The sequence below is a fragment of the Petaurus breviceps genome, unplaced genomic scaffold, assembly GCF_028583685.1.
Source record: "Petaurus breviceps papuanus isolate PSGF00001 unplaced genomic scaffold, PetGlider_PUasm1.0 90925, whole genome shotgun sequence".
NCBI lineage: Eukaryota > Metazoa > Chordata > Mammalia > Diprotodontia > Petauridae > Petaurus > Petaurus breviceps.
The window spans coordinates 18,562,834-18,568,833 of record NW_027187380.1 but is presented as its reverse complement, the minus strand read 5'-3'; the positions used below and the strand labels follow the sequence as shown (position 1 = coordinate 18,568,833).

The window sequence follows — 6,000 nt, the reverse complement described above, 5'->3', positions numbered from 1 at the left end:
GATAGATAGATAGATAGATAGATAGATAGATAGATAGATAGATAGATAGATAGATAGATAGATAGATCAGTTGTTCTTGGGACAAAAACAACATCCTACACTCTCAAATTCTGTAAAATAATGAGCTATTATTATTATATGTACCTTATATATCTCTAGTGCTTCAAAAAATAAAAATAAAAAGGTTTATTGATGCTTAGTATTTTTAAATCACAGTTTTTCCGGATGCCATGCAACCTCTCCTCTCCATCCCCAGGCAAACACTAAACCCCTCCCTGTAACCAAAAAAATAAATAAATAAAAAAAGAAAGGAAAAAAAACTAACTCGATCACATTTGACAATATATGCAGCATTGTGTCCCTGTTTTCTCCTGTCTCTCTTTCAGGAGAAGGAGGATATATCTCCAGAAGCCCATTTACAGAATCAGGGGGCTAACAATCTCATCAAAGCAAGACCAAACTCCTTCTTCAATGGTTTTCCTTGAATTAGGAAGAGAAAAATTATTTTAAATATTTCTGTCTTAAGATTGCTTTGCTCCTCCCTCTCCACATTGGATCTCTATATTTTAAATTTTATATAGGAGTCACCACTTTCAAGATGCAAGCAAAAGGAATCCATGATAGTCCCTTAACCATGAACCTTAACTGACCTGTTAAGTCAGTTAGCAAAGATGTCAGCACTCCTTTGCCTTAGCACCTGTCTTCTCAGCTGTAAGATTCTAATATTCTTGTGAATAATATATACAACACTGCTCACTCATTCTCTCTCTGAGGATCTGCATGCAGAAGTCTTATGTTTTGTTAATTAGATTTCCAAATGATACTGACAAATTGAAACTGAGAATCTTTTGACTTCGTATAAACACTGGAAGAAGCAACTGTCTGAGTTCAGTTTTCCCTTGGGAAAGGACAAGGTTGCAAACTATATTCTTGCCCAGGTGTGATGATGGGATCCTTGTCTCCTAGAAGGAGTTGTCATATAAGCATGCTAGTCTTTTAAGTAATCTACAAAACAACTCAGAATGTCATTTGGTCCAAAACTTTAGCCTAATTTCCATTGAAAATTGACAGTATGATATGATATTCTAGACCTTCTGTGCCTATAGATATATAGGAACCTCTTCTTCCATAATCTTGAAATCCTCCTTATAAGTCAAGGAAATTTAACAAATGTTTATTGAATCCCTACAGCATGCAAAGAATTGTGCTGCATAGTTTCTCTTCTATGTATTTCCCAGAACCTCCATATTCCAGGATTGCCTAGACAACACAACAAAACAAAACTTTATCTCAGATTACATCTACATTTAAGATGAGGCATTCATTTCAATCAATCAAATAATCAACAACCATTTATTAAGTGCATACTCTTTACCAAGCATTGTCCTGGGGCTGAAGAAATAAATAATTTGCAACACTCAAAAGTGAGACAATCCCTGAGTTTGCATTTCTTTAAGAGATACATATTCACTGTAAGTGAAATAGATAGTGATACAATGATACCGAAACAATTGGAAGGATCAAGAAGGGCCTCTTAAAAGAAATGGAATTTTAGAGAGACCTTGAAGGGATCTAGGGATTTCAAAAGACAGAGAGAGACATGGACATCACTCTAGACTTGGGGGACAGCCAGTGCAATGTCATGAAAATAGAAGATGGATTATCATGGAAGAGGAAAAGCAAGACACTAAATTTGGTTGGATTGTAGGATGCTTGAAGGAGAATAAGAGGTAATCAATCAGTCAAGGAAGAGAGGCTGGAGCCAGACTTTAAATGTCATACAGTGGAATTTGCATTTTGTATAAAAGAAAATAAGGGAAATAGCTTGAAACTTCTTAATCTTAGATCTCTACTTCAGAAATTTATTTTTGGCAGCCATATAGAAGATGGGTTAGAGAGGGAAAAGATTTGAGGAAGGCAAGTCAATTAAAAAACTTTTGCCAATTTTACATATGAGAGATGAAAGTTAAATTAGGGTATTTGTAAAGAGAAGGGGATGGTTGAGAGAAGCTGAGGAGGTGGAACTGACAAGAGGTGGCAACTGATTTGATCTGCAAATAACTGAAAGTGAAAAATTGAGGATGATTGTAACATTGTGAACTAGAGGAACAGGAAGGTTATGTTTTTGACAAAAAAACATGGCAGTTCAAAAGAATGTTGGGTTTAGAAGGAATGATATTGAGTTCTGATTTGGACTGCTTGAATTTGAGATACTTATACCAGATAGCAATTCAGTAGATAAAAAATGAAGGACTAGAGTGCAAAAGAGAAATGAGGTCTGGATATATAAATATATAGGCATGTAGATAAATTAGTGGGTACATGAACATTTTTGAGAAATATGTATGTAAATGATCAGCAAACACAAAAAAATAATAAAAATGAGTAAGTGATCAAATTAAAATACCATCATCAAAAAAGAAAGTAGTCCATAAGTGACAGATTGTAGAATGAATAGATAATAGAATAAGAGTTAAGACCTCTAAGAATAAAGTAAGTCCTTATAATACTTAGAAAATTTAGAAAATACAATATTTAGGGAAAATATATTCAGTCTCTGAAGCCTGGAATAAATGATGTTTTTTTTTTAATTTTGCTGAAAACCTGCATTTGAGGTGGTCAAGAATGAGATACTTGAGAAACATTGACTACAAAGAGATGATTTTGTTCTCTTTGTTCTTTGTTTCATGATATAGGAAGCAGTAAAAGTTGGAAGTAGTTGACAGAAAGATAGGGAAGTTAATGGGGGAGGGGAAAGAAATAGGGTTAACACCAAAATAGATTTAATCTATGTAACCAAACAACTTAGGAAACTATTTTTAACCCCAGGTCAGTTCGTGATTCAATATTATAACGAATATTCAGGGAGTTATTAGTATTTGAGGTCAACTTTGTAATGAGTTACTCATTCCAGCAAAATGTTCCTTGTTGCTCTGTTGAAAAGATGACTATTGGATGGGATAGATGATTATTTAGACTCTCAAACATTTTTTAAATCCTTCATGCCTAGGAACTTTCTTTCTGCCATCTTACAAATGTGTTTGTAGAATTTTTCACCTTCACCAAATCAGACAGCAGCTGATTGTACAGATGTTGAGATGGATAAAGAACCCATCTAAATGTTTGACTAATATAAAAGTCTTATGCAGGCATTGGGTTGCATCCAGAATTCAAAGGTACACTAGAGTGACCTAGATTGTGTTTGGGACAATATGAAGAGCTTTCAATGTCCCCAAGCTTCTTTCTGAAAACAACAGCCATATTTTAAATAACATTTATCTTTAGATGATGTTATGTAGTGGATAATCATTGAATAAATGATCAACATTATAATCAACATTATGGGGGTGGAGCCAAGATGGCAGAACTGAAGCAGTAATTTTTCTAAGCTCCTCCGTGAATCCCATCACTAAACTTTAAAAAGTGAATCTGAACAGATTTTGCAGTGTCAGAATCCACTGGGAGAGAGAGCATGGCAGAATCAAGCCCAGGAAAATGCCCACGTGGGTCTGGGCAGGGGGAGCATGTAGTACCTGGGGGCTGCAGCAGCTCAGAATAGATAGCAGACTACAGCAGAGAGAGAAGAAGCCTCAGACAGCAGACTCACCCACCCCAAAGGCGATTCGCAGTTTCTCAACAGCATCTTCCCACCGGACAGGAGGATCCATTGGAGCTGGGTAAGATAAAGCTCAGGGACCACAGCGGAGACAGTAGCTTCTCCTGGGGCTATCAGCCCCTAGCCTGGAAGTTTAAAAATCACCTGCTTGATTGTCTAGGGGCCAGGATGGCAAAGTACACTCTGGCTGCTCTGATTCCCCCTCCCTGACCAAGAAAACCCAGAGATAAAAGTCCCACCTAGAGTAAAATCCTGAAATAGCAGAAATAGTCTCAGGTATAGGAGTCACTGAGAAAGGGTGTAATTGAGGCAGTAAGGAGTCTGAAGAGAAGAGGGGAAGGTGTCCCAACAAGCCCCACCTCACCTGATCAGCAAAAGCCTGCCTGAGCTGTAGCCCAGGGGAATAAAGGCAGAAATCTGAATAGGCCAGACCACCCCTCCCCCACAGATTACTCGGTGAGCCTCAAGGTAACTCAGAGGAAACACTGAGAATCCTGGCCTTGGCCTCAATCTAGACACCCAGAGCCTATGGCACACAAAGTCAACTACCATGCCCTTAGCTCCCAGCCTGAGAAATTAGGAAATAGGAAATTACAATGGGTAGGAAGGAAGCTGAGAAGGAGAAAGGAATGGCAAGAAAATCCATTAGAGCTTATTATAGCAAGCAAGAACAACCAAATACCGAGGACAGCATGGACTCTATACTCACACCTGAGGCCACAGAAGGAAATATGAACTGGTCTCAAGCCCAAAAAGCATTCTTGGAGGAGCTCAAGAAAGATTTTAAAAGCCAAATTAGGGAGGTAGAAGATAAATTTAAATCTACAGTGACCAAATTGTAAAAAAGTTTCACTGAAGAAAACAAATCCTTAAGAAGAATCCTTAATTAGTGAACTAATTAGAGAAAATACCTCCTTACAAAAGGACCTTCAAAAACTAACCAAAGAGAATAATTCACTAAAATCAGAATCAGGCAAATTGAAGCTCAGGACTCTACGATGCACCAAGAGTGAATCAAACAAAATATGAAGATTGAAAAATTGGAAGAAAGTGTAAAATATCTCACTGGAAAAACAACTGACCTAGAGAATAGATCCTGAAGAGATAACTTAAGAATTACTGGTCTACTGGAAATCCATGATGAAAAAAGCAGCCTGGACAACATCCTCTAAGAGATTGTCAAAGAAAACTGTCCTGAAATCCTAGAATCAGAAGGTAAAATAGTTATGGAAAGAATTCACTAGACTCCTCCTGAAAGAGATCCCAAATTGAAAACTCCAAGAAATATAATAGCTTAATTCCAGAATTACAGGGTTAAGGGGAAAATACTGCAAGTAGCCAAAAAGAAACAATTCAAATATCATGGAACTGCAGTCAGGATTACACAGGACCTAGCAGCTTCTACATTAAAAGATCAGAGGGATTGGAATTTGATATTTCATAGGGCAAAAGAGCTAGGACTGAAACCAAGGATTAACTACCTGGCAAAACTGAGCATAATCTTTCAGGCAAGGAGATGGTGATTTAATGAAATAAGAGACTTCCAGACTTTCCTGATGAAAAAGCCAGAGCTCAATGGAAAAATTGATCTTCAATTACAAGACTCAAGAAAGACATAAAAAGGTAAATAAGGAAAACACACACACACATACACATACACACACACACACTCATGCACACATGCACATAACTTGGGATGCAATAAGAACAAAATGTTTACATCCCTATATGAGAAGCTAACTGTCAATATCAAAATTTATATGATTATCCTGACCCTTAAAAGGGTTATACATAGATAGAGGGTGTGGGTATAAATGAACTAATCTGATGATTAAAAAAAAACTTATTAAGGGGGTCAAAGGGATAAAAGGAAAGGATGAGACAGAAAAAGGTAAATTATGCCATACAAAGAGGTATAAAAATACACTATAGTAGAGGGGAAGGAAAGAGAGAGAGGAACATCATTTGAACATTATTCTCACTGGTTCTGATTCAAAGAGGGATCAATATATTCAGTTAAGTTTAAGATTCTAACATGAAAAGATGCAAAAACTCATTAAACAGAGGGAAAGGAGGGAGGGAGAGGAGCACTGTATGAAATTTACTCTCATTGGTTTGGAGTCAAAGGGGGAATAACATACTCTGATAAGTAAAAAAAAAAAAAAACAATTATTGTGTCCTATAGGCAGTGGAGGGTAAGCAGAGATATAAAGGAGTGGATTAGAAGGGAGGGAAATAGTAGTAAGGAGAGAGGGTAGGTGAAGAAGGGGGGGGGTCCACATGGAGGGAACACTGAGGGAGGTGGTGGTCAAAAGGAGTACCCTTAAGGAGGGGAAGGGAGAAGGAAGAAACAAAAACATAAGCAGGGGAGGGAATAGGATGGA

The 6,000-nt window shown here is 37.3% G+C and overlaps 1 long non-coding RNA gene across 6 annotated transcripts in view; it reads right to left on the bottom strand.

Annotated features, from left to right (window-relative positions):
* Positions 1-5,229, bottom strand: part of LOC138152581 (uncharacterized) — a 397,711-nt gene extending 392,482 nt beyond the window's left edge. For 5 of the 6 annotated variants that reach the window (XR_011166133.1, XR_011166132.1, XR_011166134.1 and 2 more), the window contains exon 1: positions 3,608-5,229. This is a non-coding gene — a long non-coding RNA (uncharacterized lncRNA). The remainder of the gene's footprint in view (positions 1-3,607) is intronic. The other variant, XR_011166131.1, reaches the window with a different exon arrangement.
* Positions 5,230-6,000: the final 771 nt, after the last annotated feature.